The sequence below is a fragment of the Haliotis cracherodii genome, unplaced genomic scaffold (genome assembly GCF_022045235.1).
Source record: "Haliotis cracherodii isolate W230 unplaced genomic scaffold, xgHalCrac1.p SCAF_24, whole genome shotgun sequence".
Classification (NCBI taxonomy): Eukaryota; Metazoa; Mollusca; class Gastropoda; order Lepetellida; family Haliotidae; genus Haliotis; species Haliotis cracherodii.
The window spans coordinates 4,467,742-4,484,762 of record NW_027266280.1 but is presented as its reverse complement, the minus strand read 5'-3'; the positions used below and the strand labels follow the sequence as shown (position 1 = coordinate 4,484,762).

Genomic DNA, 17,021 nt, shown 5'->3' with positions numbered 1-17,021 from the left:
ACTGGTTTGCCGAGTCTGGAACCGGTTATATACATGTCGCAGTATTGCTGGAATATAACTGCGTCTTAAAACTGATTCGTGCCGGAGCTGAGGTAATTACATGTAATCATGTAGCACTAGTGACGTCGGATTGAGCCCCACCAGGGGCCACCTGCATGGCTGCAAGCATCACAGATGTAGTGTTAAGAGAATAATGGCAGTACACCAACTTATTTAGCTTTGTAAATTATGTTATCTGTTGCGAGGGGGATCTACAATCTTCCATGTGCAATGGAGTTATATATCGTGTACTTGTATTACAGTCGCAGGATGATATCTTGAGTACGTATTTCAGTTGCATGGTAATATCTTGAGTACGTATTACAGTTCCAGGGTGCTATATTGAGTATGTATTACAGTTGCAGTCTGATATCTTGAGTACGTATTACAGTTGCAGGGTGATATATTGAGTACGTATTTCAGTTGCAGGGTGATATCTTGAGTACGTATTACAGTTGCAGGGTGAAATCTTGAGTACGTATTACAGTTCCAGGGTGATATATTCAGTACGTACTTCATTTGCAGGGTGATATACTGAGTGCGTATTACAGTTCCAAGGTGAAATTTTGAGTACGTATTATAGTTCCAGGGTGATATCTTGAGTGCGTATTACAGTTGCAGGGTGATATCTTCAGTAGGTATTACAGTTGCAGGGTGATATCTTGCGTGCGTATTACAGTTGCAGGCTGATATCTTGAGTGCGTATTACAGTAGCAGGGTGATATCTTGAGTACGTATTACAGTTGCAGGCTGATATCTTGAGTAAGTACTTCACTTGCAGGGTGATATCTTGAGTACGTATTACAGTAGCAGGCTGATATCTTAAGTACGTATTACAGTTGCAGGGTGATATCTTGAGTACTTATTACAGTTGCCGGGTGATATCTTGAGTGCGTATTACAGTTACAGGGTGATATCTTGAGTACGTATTACAGTTGCAGGGTGATATCTTGAGTACGTATTTCAGTTGCAGGGTGATATCTTGAGTACGTATTACAGTTGCAGGGTAATATCTTGAGTACGTATTACAGTCGCAGGCTGATATCTTGAGTGCGTATTACAGTTGCAGGGTGATATCTTGAGTACTTATTACAGTTGCAGGCTGATATCTTGAGTACGTATTACAGTTACAGGGTGATATCTTGAGTGCGTATTACAGTTGCAGGGTGATATCTTGAGTACGTATTACAGTTGCAGGCTGAAATCTTGAGTACGTTTTACAGTTGGAGGCTGATATCTTGAGTGCGTATTACAGTTGCAGGGTGATATCTTGAGTACGTATTACAGTTGGAAGCTGATATCTTGAGTACGTATTACAGTTGCAGGGTGATATCTTGAGTGCGTATTACAGTTACAGGGTGATATCTTGAGTACGTATTACAGTTGCAGGGTGATATCTTGAGTGCGTATTACAGTTGCAGGCTGATATCTTCAGTACGTATTTCAGTTGCAGGGTGATATCTTGAGTGCGTATTACAGTTGGAGGCTGATATCTTGAGTACGTATTACAGTGCTTCAGGAGGTCGAGGAAGCGAACATCAACTATGAAACCGTGTACTGAGATTGAGATATGTTGGTGCTATTGATATAGTCACAGCTAATTAGATCCAAATAGCACAAAAATCCAACTTTCCCTGCATATCCTCTTATGTTGTAAGGAAAACATATACATATATAATTAAACACATAATCCTGATTAGACGTGCGACCTCAGCAGTAGTTATAATGATATTGTGTGACCATTTCCAAATCATGGGGGATGGCATTTTCCCGAGACATTTCAAAGACACACACAAAGGACTTTGTGAGTGGACCACATGGCTGACATTAACATTGCATCCACAACATCGTCACATGAGTTGATTGATTACCCTTGCGTTCATGCTTCCGGAATATATGATATACTTTATCGCTGATATTTGGTGAAGTAATCTGTTTGTCTGAGCAATCGCCGTCAGTCATACACATATATATTTAGCGATTGTTTAAAGGTGAGGTGAAATGGAGTTGAACGTCGCGAAAACGATTATTGCACTCATTGCATGTACGTGTTTGTGCTTGTACTAGTCCGGACTGATGCCGATTTATAGTGCTAGCCCACTGAGATACCATGTCGCAGTTTGACATAAATAACCCACTCAGACACAGTATACTGACTCCGAGCCGATCAGTCCTTGGTTTAGCCCCTTAATGCCGAGCGCCAGACAGGGCAATAACAAGTACCAACTTTTAACGTCTGAGGTATGATGCGGTCGGTCTCCGGGCGGACGCTCTACCACTAGACCACGGAGGCGGTCTGTTTTAAATGCTCAAGTAGTAGCACGATACTTAGAACTTGATGCCACAATATGTCTTGTTTCGAAGGGGCGTAGCTCAATGGAAACTGGTTACTGCAGATGAGTCTTTCTTGTTGACAATGCCCGATGTACAAAAGTTGCGATGCTTTATTCAAACTTTTAAATGATGGACATGTAAATTTGGCAGAAATGAAACGAGTCCTTAGATCCTTATAGTATGCACATACATTGTACAAGCAGGGTGTGGATTTCATCTTCCATATTGTTAAATTCACACGTTCTACACGCCTGCCCACGTCATTCAAAGTATGTTATGTCTACCAGTGTTTTAATTGTAGAATACAGTAAACTACGTTTATAACGAACACGCTTATAACGAACTGACGGATATAACGAACTTATTTTTTAGTCCCGGTTTTTTGGTGTATATATGCTGTTTATATGCGTATAACGAACTACGGTTGTTACGAACTAAAATTATTGGTCCCTTTAAGTTCGTTATAACCGTAGTTTAATGTATTTGTTTGGTTTTAATCTTTGGCTAAACCTTCCCCATAATCACCAGTGGCTTAAAGGATGGCGTCAATCCTGCTGGGGTCCATGCAGGAAGCAAAGATACTAAGTCCCCATGGTCCCCGATATGGTTGCCCCACGCTAGTTGCTAGTGATATATAGCCCAATTTGATATATTGTCTTGTTATGAATAGTCATAATTTTGGGTTATATACTTGTTTTAAACTTCTATCTGTGATGTTCTAGTTTTTTACGTAGGTTGATGATCATGATGTCAATCACTGGGTTGTGTGGTCCAGACTCGATTATTTACAGACCGCCGTCATATGGCTGGAATATTGCTGGGTGCGGAGTTAAACAGCAAACAAACAAACAAACATTACACCTCAGTTGAACAAGTGACACAACCATTCCCCAGTCAACTGTGCCCCAGCCACGCATGACCAAGGCCTAGTTTAAGAAGGGTAAGAATAGTCCCCGGTATTGGATAAAGCCAAACATGACTAACAGGATTGTGGTGTATGCGAATGCCGATTGAATGACTGCAGAACAAATACTGCATCCCCAAATTTGGAAGTGTGAGTAAACACATGTTTATGAGAAATCAACAATTTCGCTGAAGAATAAGGGTGTTGGCAAGAACTCGATATGTGAAACGGGTTTATCTTTGCTAGCACTACCATAGATACATCGTTGATATGTACAACGTGTTTATATGACACTCTCATGGCAGTGTACATGTGTTGTTATTGTTCTGGCATGCCTGTCGATTCTATTATGGCAACTGACCTGTTAGAGGTAGTAGTAGTAGTAGAAGTAGTACTAGTAGTAGTAGTAGTAGTAGTAGTAGTAGTAGTAGTAGTAGTAGTAGTAGCAGCAGCAGAAGTAGAAGTAGTAGCAGTAGTGGTAATAGCAGCAGCTGTAGCAGTAGTAGTAGTAGTAGTAGTAGTAGTAGCAGCAGCTGTAGCAGTAGTAGTAGTATTAATAGTAGTAGTAGTAGCAGCAGCAGTAGTAGTAGTAGTAGTAGCAGCGGTAGTAGTAGCAATCGTAGTAGCAGTAGTAGTGGTTGGTTTATTTGGGTTGGTTTGTTATTTAACGCCGCACTCAGCAATATTCCAGCTATATGACGGCGGTCTGTAAAATAATCGAGTCTGGACCAGACAATCCAGTGATTAATATCATGAGTATCGATCCACGAAATTGGGATCGATGACATGCATCAACCAAGTCAGCGAGCCTGACCACCCGATCCCGTTAGTCGCCTTTTACGACAAGCGTAGTCACCTTTTATGGCAAGCATGGGTTGCTGAAGACCTATTCTACCCCGGAAACTTCACGGGTCAGTAGTAGTAGTAGTAGTAGTAGTATCAGTAGCGACAGCAGCAGCAGTAGCAGTAGTAGTAGTAGTAGTAGTAGTAGTAGTAGTAGTAGTAGCAGCAGTAGCAGAAGGCAGCAGTAGTACGTTTTATGCAAATTGAATGAATGGCGGGTGCTACCGGTAGGGCAGGTCATGCTTACCCTTTTTGCGAACTTTTTGGTGTCATCACTGATTTTCAGTGGTCCATTCATATAATTTCCACAACTATTTGCCCTTTACGCCAAATCTGGAATCTGTTTCGGCAGAAAATCTAGACTGGTTATTTTCTTGCATTGACAATTTATATTGAACCCTGGAAACGTGGGACTACAAGGCCATGTTCTCGTGGGCAGCATGACATGGGGAATGTGTGCCTGCTAGTGCTGTCCGGTAACGTAGGCTGTGACTCAGATGTTTGTCACTGGTCTTCACCTGACTGACATTAACAGGGAGACAGCAGTATTGACTGGAACAATGCTTTCTTCCCGCACCAGCGAGTTGTTGTCGCTTTAACGCCTCTCTCCAGCAGTATTCCGTCATCGGACGGTGGTCTGTAAATACTCGAGTCAAACAAACAAACAAACACGATTCTCTTGTGATCAAACACGATGTGCGGATTCTTTATGAAGTCATAGTTTACCTCTCTCTGTGTAGAGTTGTGTCCCTTAGCATCCAGGATCCGCTGACTGTGGGTTCGAATCTCAGATATACCCAATAATAATCACTATTTTGTCCCAACACGTTATCCTCGACTTATCAGTGTAGTATATCCTTGGTTATCCAGTGTAGTATCCTCGATTACCCAGGGTACAACACCCGCTATTATCCAGTGTACTGTACCCTCGATTATACAGTGCAATATAGCCTCGATAATCCAGTGTACTATTTCCGCCATTAGTCAGTGTACTATACCCTCGCTTATCCAGTTTGGAATGTCCTCGATTATCCAGTGTACATCCGCGATTATCCAGTGTAGTTTTTACAAGATCCTTGACTCATTCGCGACCTCCAGTTCGTTTTGATCCTAATTCGAATGGCATGACGCAAAACAACAGCCGTCCAATCAAATAACTCTCATGAGAAATTCTGTGGTACTGATTGGACAGAAGGAGATACTGACGTCACTTCCGAAACGCAGCCTTGGTGGCGAATAGGTCAAGGGTGTGTATCGTACTATGATAAGGATATATTACCCAGGATACGCGAGGATGAGGGACATGCATACAATGTCTGCTGGGGGATGAGTCAAAAGGAATTTGCACAACTTTTTCCGGATCACTGTTGGGATGAGTCACGCTGATACTGTACATCTTCAAGTTCTTATGGCATCGGTCGTCCGGGTTATATGCTTTTCTAGGGCATATCGAAATTCAGTGGAAGCAGCATAATCATTTTGCTTTGTACCATATGATCTCGTGTTTTTTTCAGGTGAACAATTGATTTGCCCTTGCATGTGTTTGTGACGGGTGCAACCAGTGGGACAGGGTACGCCACTTTATAGCCCACACCTGGTATCATCACTATTTGATACTGATTCCGAAACACATGCTTATGCTCATCTTTGCGATAATATAGAAAATAAAACCATACTCACCAACTCACTCTTTCCATGGGTAACCATTTTAACATATAATCTCTTTGTGACTATTTAGATCTGAATATACCGTTATGCTGATTAATTCGGGCTTTCAGATCATTCAATAAAAATAACGCAAACAAAATTTGAACTGAAGGCTTATTTGTCCAAACGTAGACATGCACACAACATATACTGATAATAATAATCTTACAAATGTCAAACTGATATCTCGAGTGAAGGATATTTAATACCGCACTATGCCATTAAGCCATTACTGTGATGTACATGTATCAACTTGCCTTAACAGTGTCATAATCGTTATTTCGTTTTTAGATATACCTTTTTCGTTTTAGAATAGTTCTGTCTGTTTCAAGCCACACTAAAGTATATCACCCTAATTCAAACTGATATCGATTGATGGAAAACATTCTAAACAATTGCGGATAAAAATATGTTGACGAGACTGGAATTAAAAATCCATTAAACGAACAGACACAAAAAAGACGTGTAGAAATACCGCTGTATGAAGTCACGCCGACCACACAGGCGCGGTAATGACCCGCGAGACACCAGTGTGTCGATATGTACCGCTATATAAAGTCACGCCGACCACAGAGGCACGGTGATGACCCGCGAGTCACCACACAGCTGTGTGACGGAACTGTGTGTAACTCATCTATTTTTACCGGGGTGGAGGGTGGGTGGGTCGGGGGGGGGGGGGGGGGGGGGGGCAAGCCTGACCACCCGATCCCGTTAGTCGCCTCTTACGACAAGCATAGTCTTCGAGGAAGGATTTGCACTGACACTGATGTATTAATTCAGGGTAGTATAGTGAGTTGTTTCATTGGTGAGTTGTTTCATTGGCATTTTTAGAAGCCATAACTAACAGTAAAGACAAGATATTTTAGGGATAACAACTATAAATCCATAAATACGGATAAGATTTATGGATGAACAACTTCTTTTATTACATTTAAGAGCGACGTTTCGATGTAGGTTCTAATACCGTTATCAAGCAAGTGACACACAGAGTATGGTTGACAAGTTTATACATACATAAATCTTATCCTTACTTAATACTTCAACTTCTAAATGCCTGTCAAAGAAGTTATAAATCCATACAGATTACTGTATAAATCAGCCATTATCCTTGGTTGTTTGTTAATCCCTTTCATACCATCATGTTTTTGTCAATCCATATTAGATGTGTAGAAATTGTTTGACAGGCATTACTTGGAAGTTGACTGGTGACAATGTAGACACAATCTTAAGGATAACAACTTCTTTAATACTGTAAAAAGCGACGTTTCGGTATAGGCCCTATAGATACCTATATACTTATATATATCTAAAGATACGGTTGTCAAGCATAAGGATCTATACCGAAACGTCGCTTTTTACAGTATTAAAGAAGTTGTTATCCATAAAGATGTGTATAAGCCTGTGGTGTGTGCTGTCTTACCTCACTCTTGCTTGACGCATCATAATAGAATACAGAAGTTGCTATCCACGACATATCTTGTGTTACCTGTTATATAGTGAGATGTGATCAGTGTCATAGCTGCTTGGAACAAGTCCTAACTTGTGACGATAAGGTGACAGGAGCCTGAAGCTTTTGTTGATGTTGATGACTGGTGTCATTCGTGAAGGTGTGACTGTGCTTCTCGTCAATGTTTGACTACGTCTCGTCAATGTTTGACTGTACTTCTCGTCAATGTTTAACTGTACTTCTCGTCAATGTTTGACTGTACTTCTCGTCAATGTTTGACTGTACTTCTCGTCAGTGTTTGACTGTACTTCTCGTCAATGTTCGACTGTATATTATTCGTCAATGTTTGACTGTACTTCTCGTCAATGTTCGACTATAGTTCCCGTCAATGTTTGACTGTACTTATCGTCAACGTTTGACTGTACCTTTCGTCAATGTTTGACTACACTTCTCGTTAATGTTTGACTGTTTTTATCGTCACCGCGTGACTATGGTTCTCGTACGTCACCGTTTGACGGTAATTTTCGTGAACGTTTGACTGTGATTCGCGTTTGACTATTGAAACTGGTACGTATATCTTGCTAACGTTTGTCTAAAGAACAAGCTGTCTGACTACACGTATTTCTTGCTGACAATTTATTAAATATCCTCCAACTTGAACGTTTTGAAAGATTTACTGATGCCTTGAATGATGTAAACCCTCACCCTCAACTTGCGAGTGTCGTGTGACGCTCTTCGAAATCTTGGTAAAAAAGGTTTGCTCGGTCGTTCCTCAAAGGCTCAAGCTGCAGGAATATTAATCGACATTAAGCTACTGGAAAGCAGCTACTGCCATACAGTCTCGTGGACATTTTACTCACCCAGAATCGTTATGGATTTAAGCCATGGCCCAAATTGGAATCACCTAATCCCCGGAGAGCAACGTGCAAAGAAACGGAAGCTAACATTTACCGCTGCCATTCTCCGCCCTTCGGCGTGATGAGAGAACGCTTTACCCACTAGGCTACCCGACCGCCCCGCATTGCCGTGAAGGTTTTGATGATATGCTTGTGTGCGTCATACGTGACGCAGCAATTACTTGACATGACGGTTGACATATTCAGCGTAATACAGCGCCTAACTATACTAAGGAACCATATCCTAATACTGAAGCGTGTTGAAGTGGGATATTTAGAACATGCAGGTGTCTCACATCACAGACACACCTAAGCCTATACATAGGCAATTTGGGTGAAACGTTTTCCATACCAACATGGCTGACATAACGGGGGGTGAGGTGAGGTGAAATGGAGTTTAACGTCGCGTTCAAGATTATTGCACTTATATAGCGACGTGCATGCACGTGTGTGTGGGTGTGGGTGTGGGTGTGTGTTGGGGGGGGGGGGGGGGGCTGGGGTGTGTGTGTGTGTGTGTGTGTGTGTGTGTGTGTGTGTGGCTGGCTGGCTGGCTGGCTGCTTGTACTAGTCCGGACTGATGCCGATTTATAGTGCTAGCTCACTGAGATGTCATGCCGCAGTTTAACATGAATACCTACCCCACTCAGACACTGACTCCGAGCCGACCAGTCCAGGGTAACAACAAGTACCATCTTTAAACGTCTTTTGGATCGAACCCCGGACCTTCCGCTTTCCGGGCGGACGCTCTACAACTAGACCACGGAGGCGGTCGACATAATGGGAGCTGACTATAGACAGGAAACATGTCCTTCCTACTTCTCAACGTTTAACAATCTAGTATAATTTAAATACATCCCATTCCCAAGCTGTTATTTTAGTAAGAAATGTGTCACCGCTGGTTGTTGTTCAATTTATCTACAATGCCATTGCAGGAAACACAAAGACCATGTAGGGATTCGAACCATTTTATCCATCGGTACGAGCAACCGCTTCACCCATTAGACTAGCCACTGTCCTCCGTGCGTTACCATAGCGGTGTGAGAATCTATACTGTATACACGACCTGTGTATGATAAGGTATATATCTAACATTAACAACCAATCGAATTACTGTTATTGTCTAACCAAATAAAAAATATATTATAATAAGATAGTACTTTTTATAATGTACGTTACTAACATGTACATCTTATATGAAATTAACACGGTTATATGAAAATAAAATGCTGGGTCTATTTCACTTATCTGCATTTCAAATCTTCTTGTAACCATGGTAACTATAGTTAATTATCATTGTAACTCGGCATTTCAGACATATTAACCGCCGGAGGGAACATGATAAAAACACGGTGATAAAATACATTTCTAGAACTCCGTTAATAATCCCTGAAGCGAAGATATAAGCCGGGGCATTAAGTTGGTAACATGACGAGGTTTGATAAACCATATGTAATCGTTTTTCTCAAACTAATTTGAAATTTGTTAAGATTGTTTTTAAATCATTTGTCTAGTTGGATAAACGAGTGCAAATTTATTGTTTGTATTGCTCAAACATAAATGTTAGTAGGTCCTTGCCAACTTCATAAATAAAAGCAATATATTCTGTCTGATGAAATGTATAAAAAGACGAAGGAGGGCTTTTTCAGGCATGACATGATATGATTGTATATGAGTGACGACCATCTTGATCAGAGTGCGAGAAGTTGAGTAATGCGGCAGTATGCACAAATGTTAAATAGTTGGGGACTGTTCTAATCTCCGTGTTTTGAGACATTGTGAAAATGTTGAAATCCTTAAAGAGATTTGGACCAATCATGAAAGCATTGCTTAATCAGTCATTCATAAATACATGCTGATGATGTCGGAATTGACTTTCTGATGATTGTGGATGTGGTCGCCTTGTGCTATCAAAACACATCACATGAGAAGCACCGTATTTCATGTGGCGGTGGAGTAGCCTAGTGGTTAAACCATTCGCTCGTCACGCCAAAGACGCGGGTTCGATTCCCTACATGGTACAATGTGTGAAGTCCATTTCTTGTGTCCCCCGCTATGATTTTGTAGGAATATTGCTAAAAGCGGCGTTAAATCATACTCACTCACTCACTCACTCTTGTACTTCATCTCGATTTACTGTATTACTTAATAAAGTATGCTGTCATTCGTTGACGATGTCCTTCCACCAGAAGCGCCCCCGTAGAGCGTCCGACCGGAGAACGGAAGGTCCGGGGTTCGATCCCGAGCCGCGTCATACCAAAAGACGCTTAAAGATGGTACTTGTTTTTGCCCTGTGTGGCGCACGATACTAAGGGTTAAAACAAGTACTGGTCAGTATACCGTGTCTGATATGGGTATATATGTTAAACTGCGGCATGGTATCTCAGTGTGATAGAACTATAAATCGGCATCCGTCCGGACTAGTACAAGCAGCCACACACACAGACACACACCAGCATGCACGTCGCCGTATAAGTGCAATACTCAGTGACGCGACCTTTCTCCAGACAGCGACAAGTGTTCGATAAATGAAGGAGACAATCGGTGGTACTGTAAAGTATGTAACATCAAAAGAAAGAGGATAATTCACTTTTCTACCATTAAAAACGGATTTTGAATATCAATAAAATCAACATTTATATTAAATGAAATCAAATGGCTGCGGTCATAAAGCTTATTTGAGTCTAGTGTGCACAAGAAATTAAATCAGTTGGCTGCGGTTATGAAGCTTATAGGAATCTAGTGTGCACAAGAAATGAAATCAGTTGGCTGCGGTTATAACGCTTATAGGAATCTAGTGTGCACAAGAAATGAAATCAGTTGGTTTCGGTCACAAAGCTTATAGGAATCTAGTGTGCACAAGAAATTAAATCAGTTGGCTGCAGTCACAAAGCTTATAGCAATCTAGTGTGCACAAGAAATGAAATCAGTTGGTTTCGGGAAATGAAGCTTATAGGAATCTAGTGTGCACAAGAAATGAAATCAGTTGGTTTCGCGAAATGAAGCTTATAGGAATGTAGTGTGCACAAGAAATGAAATCATTTGACTGCGGTTATGAAGCTTATAGGAATCTAGTGTGCCCAAGAAATGACATCAGCTGGTTTCGGGAAATGAAGCTTATAGGAATCTAGTGTGCACAAGAAATGAAATCAGTTGGTTCCGGGAAATGAAGCTCATAGGAATCTAGTGTGCACAAGAAATGAAATCAGATGGCTCCAGTCATGAATCTAAAAGGAACCTAGAGTGCAAAAGAAATGATTCCGAGACACGTCAAGTTAATGTGACATTCACGCTTTAAAAATTGAAAATACAACCTAGAAATCTGACACTCAAGTGCGCATAAACCTGCCATGTTAATTATGCACTGGTCTTTCTGGCATCGTCTGTCTGTACCTCGACTGAAGTAGCTTCGTTTATTTTAAGAAGGACATGATATGAGTTCATGTCATGTTTGTCTTGTCTGTTGTTTAACAAGACATGCCGCACTCAGCAACACTCCATCTATATGCCGGTGGCCGGTGGCCGGTAAGTCTGGGCTTGACAACCCAGTGGTCGATATTGTGAGCATCAACCAAGTCACCTGCCAACATGGGTTGCGGGGACTATTGTAACAAGGAGTATATACTCGTATTATATTGAGTATATATTAGGAGTAAACAATATCCTTCATACTCGCTAAAGGCTCATATAAAACAATTTGTATTCCTAAAATATAACATTGACGAAATGGACGAAATGGACACCCTGTCGGCCTTGTATAACGGACCGCCTCCGTGGTCTAATGGTAGAGCGTCCGCCCGGAGAGCGGAAGGTCCGGGTTTCGATCCCCAGTCGCGTCATACCAAAAGACGTTAAAAGATGGTACTTGTTGTTACACTGCCTGGCTCTCGACATTATGGGGCTGAAACAAGGACTGGTCGGCTCGGAGTAAGTATACTGTGTCTGGGTGGGGTATTTATGTTAAACTGCGATATGGTATCTCAGTGGGCTAGCACTATAAATCGGCATCAGTCCGGACTTGTACAAGCAGCCACATACTCGTGCATGCACGTCGCTACATAAGTGCGTTCTTGGACGCGACGTTAAACCCCATCCCAACTCCACCAACACCTTGTACGACGTCTGAGACGGTGGGGCAGGAGGTAAATTGTCTCAGTGAGCGCCTGTAAAATCTTGTTTTGGAGCACTGGATCAGCAGACTTCACGTTTCAGTCAATCACGAGTCAAAAACCTGCAAGAAATAGAGTATATGTTGGTGTTTCCAGCAGTAAAACAAGAACACGGCTATTAGTCATATGGTGGTCCGCCTGTCTTCTACTTATCACGGGATGGACGGATTCAGCGAGTAGTTTAACTGTGGCCATGATTTATTGGTTCAGCATGTGTTTCTGCTCTTGAAAAGCGATTACATGCCAAGACGTATCTGATAAGGGGAGATTGTGTGTGGATGCTATTTCTCCACCTACCAACCCATAGTGATAAGTCGGGCAGATTTGTCCATGCATTGATTAAGAAAGCAAGCAAGCATAGGACATTTAGTGCCCCCTAGCGGTATCTCCGCTCATGGCGAAGTGGGACTAAGTACCCCGAAGCGGAATCTTCGGTGATGGCGAAGTAAGACGTGGTCCCACCTACCGGTGTCTCCGGTGATGGCGAAGTGAGACGTGGTCCCACCTAGCTGTGTCTCCGGTGATGGCGAAGTGAGACGTGGTCCCACCTATTGGTGTCTCCGGTCATGGCGAAGTGAGACGTGGTTCCACCTAGCTGTGTCTCCGGTCATGGCGAAGTGAGACGTGGTCCCACCTAGCTGTGTCTCCGGTCATGGCGAAGTGAGACGTGGTGCCACCTATTGGTGTCTCCGGTCATGGCGAAGTGAGACGTGGTCCCACCTACCGGTGTCTCCGGTAATGGCGAAGTGAGACGTGGTCCCACCTAGCTGTGTCTCCGGTGATGGTGAAGTGAGACGAGGTCCCACCTACCAGTGTCTCCGGTGATGGTGAAGTGAAACGTGGTCCCACCTAGCGGTGTCTCCGGTGATGGCGAAGTGAGACGTGGTCCCACCTATTGGTGTCTCCGGTCATGGCGAAGTGAGACGTGGTCCCACCTCCCGGCGTCTCCGGTCATTGCGAAGTGAGACGTGGTCCCACCTACCGGTGTCTCCGGTCATGGCGAAGTGAGACGTGGTCCCACCTACCTGTGTCTCCGGTGATGGTGAAGTGAGACGTGGTCCCAACTATTGGTGTCTCCGGTCATGGCGAAGTGAGACGTGGTCCCACCTATTGGTGTCTCCGGTCATGGCGAAGTGAGACGTGGTGCCACCTATTGGTGTCTCCGGTGATGGCGAAGTGAGACGTGGTCCTACCTAGCGGTGTCTCCGGTGATGGCGAAGTGAGACGTGGTCCCACCTAGCTGTGTCTCCGGTGATGGCGAAGTGAGACGTGGTCCTACCTAGCGGTGTCTCCGGTAATGGCGAAGTCGAACGTAATGCCTGTAATATTGATAGTGGTGGTGCTGGTGGTTATTGCTACACATAAATCATTTTTAGTTGTCATGCTTAAGTATTTCTACAGCAAGTAACAACACAAGTTATACCCGGAATGTGTTATTCATAATAGTGAATACTTTCACAAAGTAATTCCAGAGGTTACACGATCCAAACAATCTCGGTTCGGATGTTTTTATAGAAAAATCCTAAAGTTTTAAGAATCCTCGACTGGAAGATATCGCCACGTGTGAACAAATACCGACCAAAACCCGTTCCGACTGCACCGGATTCACTGAAGTCACCTTGACCTTCCATATTCCTGTATCCTGCAATTAACCCAGCATTAGTTTCAGATTACTCAAATATAACAGCAGTAAAGTCCCCCTCCCTTTTTCATTCTAAATTGGGATTAGTTTGGCATTTTAACGACTAATATATTGACCAAAATTGGCAATGAATTCGTTCCACTTCGTTACAGTAATTGGGGTCCACACAGATAGACCCTTCGACATTCAACACAGACAGATCTAGGTCTGGCTCGGCGAATGGATGTGGATATATACACAAGACTGTAAACACAGAAGTGAATTCACATCAACGGCTTGCCCGATTTGTTCTGTCCTTATTTCACCGTTCTTTCTGTAATTTTAATTCTGTGAAAATGGCTCCGCACTACTGTCGAAAAGGCGATTCGGTTCGCTGTTGTCAGGACAAGATCTCGTTATATCTCGTTATATCTCGTTAGATCTCGTTAGATGTACGTGTTTGCCCAATTATGCCTGTCCTTGTCAATCATGAGCAAAGGCTCAAAGATAATTTACAACAATTCTGGAGTGCTTCTGTAAACTCTTCTCCAAAATGTGATCTTTATAAGCATTTTAAATCCATGTTAAATGTTGAAAGGTACTTGTCATGTCCACTCCCTACCCATTTAAGAATTGTTTTTTATAAATTCAGATGTTCAAATTTTGAAATAGCCTTAGAAACTGGCAGATATCGTAAAACAGACCGTTCACTCAGATTCTGTAACTATTGTAGTTGTAAGGGAGTTAATGTCATTGAGGATGAATTCCATGTACTCTTTAATTGTAGTTTATATTCTGCCCTAAGACAAAAATACCTTGTTAATCTTCCTATGCCTACTCATTACAGTAATTCTCACATAATAAATATTCTTAGTAATTATAATGAGCAAACATTATTTCTAGTTTGTAAATTCTTATATTATGCTTACAAAATAATTAATGATAAATTCTATGCCATGTAAATGTCATGTTCCCATGTCTGTATTTTGGGCCATTGGCCTTTTACTGAATAAACATGTCTGTCTGTCTGTCTGTCTGTCTGTCTGTCTGATATGCTGCCAATATCGGGTGTCGGGGAAAATGTCTCACACGAGCAGGACAAGGAATGGAGATGTACTGATTTTCTAACTTGCTCGGTTTCTTATGATCTTCATCAATTATTATTTATAAAAAACGGCATCTCAATGAAAAGCACTTCCGTAGTTAAATAGATCTCGCGTTTCCGTCTAGTTTCAATTCTTGATAAATGTCTTTGCAAGCTCGCTGTTCTATCCTTAAACGTGAGGATCGGGTGAACACACTGAATGTCCAGGATGATATTCAAACCTACCATGACATATTGGATCGTTGTTCATGCTATCAACCGAGTGTTGGCCTGTTTCATTGTTGACAAGCAGCTGTGATTTAGATGTAATATTGTTACGATCAAACCTTACAGAGAATAGAACCCGAGCTTGAGGCGAGAAGAGCAAATACTCTTACAGCTTATAGAAACAAAATGTACAAGAAGCCCATATGTCCAATGATTAGTCCGAGCATTAACTCAAACCCAAGGTGGCCGCTGCCCCATTGGAGTGACTTGTGTGAGGTAAATGGCCTCGAGCTCTCTCAATTATTCTCGGAAGCGTCTACGCTTCGCGGACAGTTAACCCACAATGAACCACCGAGAGACATGCTTTACAGTAAGCCGAGCAGTTGTGTCATTGATCTACTTCCTGGTGTACGACTTGACGTCATGCACGATGGTTTGAGCTGAACATGACCCGTTGTAACATCGCCGACTATGGGTCAATTTCGCCTCCTTCGGTCCTTTCGTTGTAAGTCGGCTGTAAGTGTGTGGAACGGCAGATCTGTCTTTGTCATTAAATTAGTGATTTGATAAAACCGAGAGAGAGAGAGAGCGAGAGAGAGCGGCACAGTAGTTATTGACAGTATGCAACAACACAGGTGATTCTTAAATGGTGATATAATTGTATTTTCCCCCAAATTTGGAAGATTCCCAAAGTTTCGCAGCACTGTAATGTAAGACCATTGTTCAGCGGTGCCTGGTGCAGTGAGGGGGGCAGACAAGGGAGATGGGCCTGGAAGGGGATGAAGAGAGGCATTAGACATTATGCCAGCAATGATAGTGAACACTCAATATCCTGGATGTCTTCCACTAGCTGCTCCCCGGAGATGATGCCTGTAACATCGTCAGCACCAGCATCCACGGGGGGGGGGGGGGGGGGGGGGGGGGGGGGAGAGAGAGAGAGAGAGAGAGAGAGAGAGAGAGAGAGAGAGAGAGAGAGAGCCTGCGCGCGTGAGTGCACTAATGCTGATATCACAGTGCTAGCCCACTGAGATACCATGCCGCGGACCCATTCTGACACCACGTCATCGCCGGTACCGTGGGCAGTGGGCAACACAGCACCAGCATTGGCGCCACTAGCAGTGGAGAAGAGCCCTCTTCTCAGACGAGAGCCGTAACTGTATCTCAACAGCAGGTGGCAGAGCGAGAGTCTGGTGACGCCGTGGGGAACGTTATTCGGATGCTTGTGTTGTTGAGAGAGACTCGTGGGATGGTCCGAGCATCATGGTGTGGGGTGGAATTGGTCTTGCACTGAGGGCCGGCCTTTGGTCTTCCAGGGAGAGGCAATGGTGTCACAGCAGCTCGGTACATTGATCAAGTCTTGAGACCACACGCCATACCTCATTTGGCACGTCGCCGAAACCACTAGTTTCAGCATGATAACGCCCGTGCCCACACTCCTCCAGCAGAATGGCATCAGAACCATGCAGTGGCCTGCCATCAGTCCCGATGCAAATCCCATTGGGCACCTGTGGGACGAGATTCAAAGACGGCTGAATGACGTCCGACCAAGGCCGACAACTGCAGCTGAACCGCGTCAGGCGTTCCTCAGAGTGTGGGCTCAAAAGCCTATGGCCTTCATCAACCGCCTCATCCATTCCATGTATCCACGTTGCACGGCAGTCATCAATGCACATGGCGGACACACGAGATACTGACTTGTGATGCCATTTTCTCAGAGACTAGTGTTGTGTTTCATTTAAGAACATTTGACAC

At 43.2% G+C, this 17,021-nt stretch overlaps 1 protein-coding gene across 1 annotated transcript in view; it reads left to right on the top strand.

The window, feature by feature from the left end:
* Positions 1-17,021, top strand: part of LOC139472329 (potassium voltage-gated channel protein Shaw-like) — a 124,334-nt gene that overhangs the window by 877 nt on the left and 106,436 nt on the right. The gene's annotated exons all lie outside the window — the stretch shown is intronic.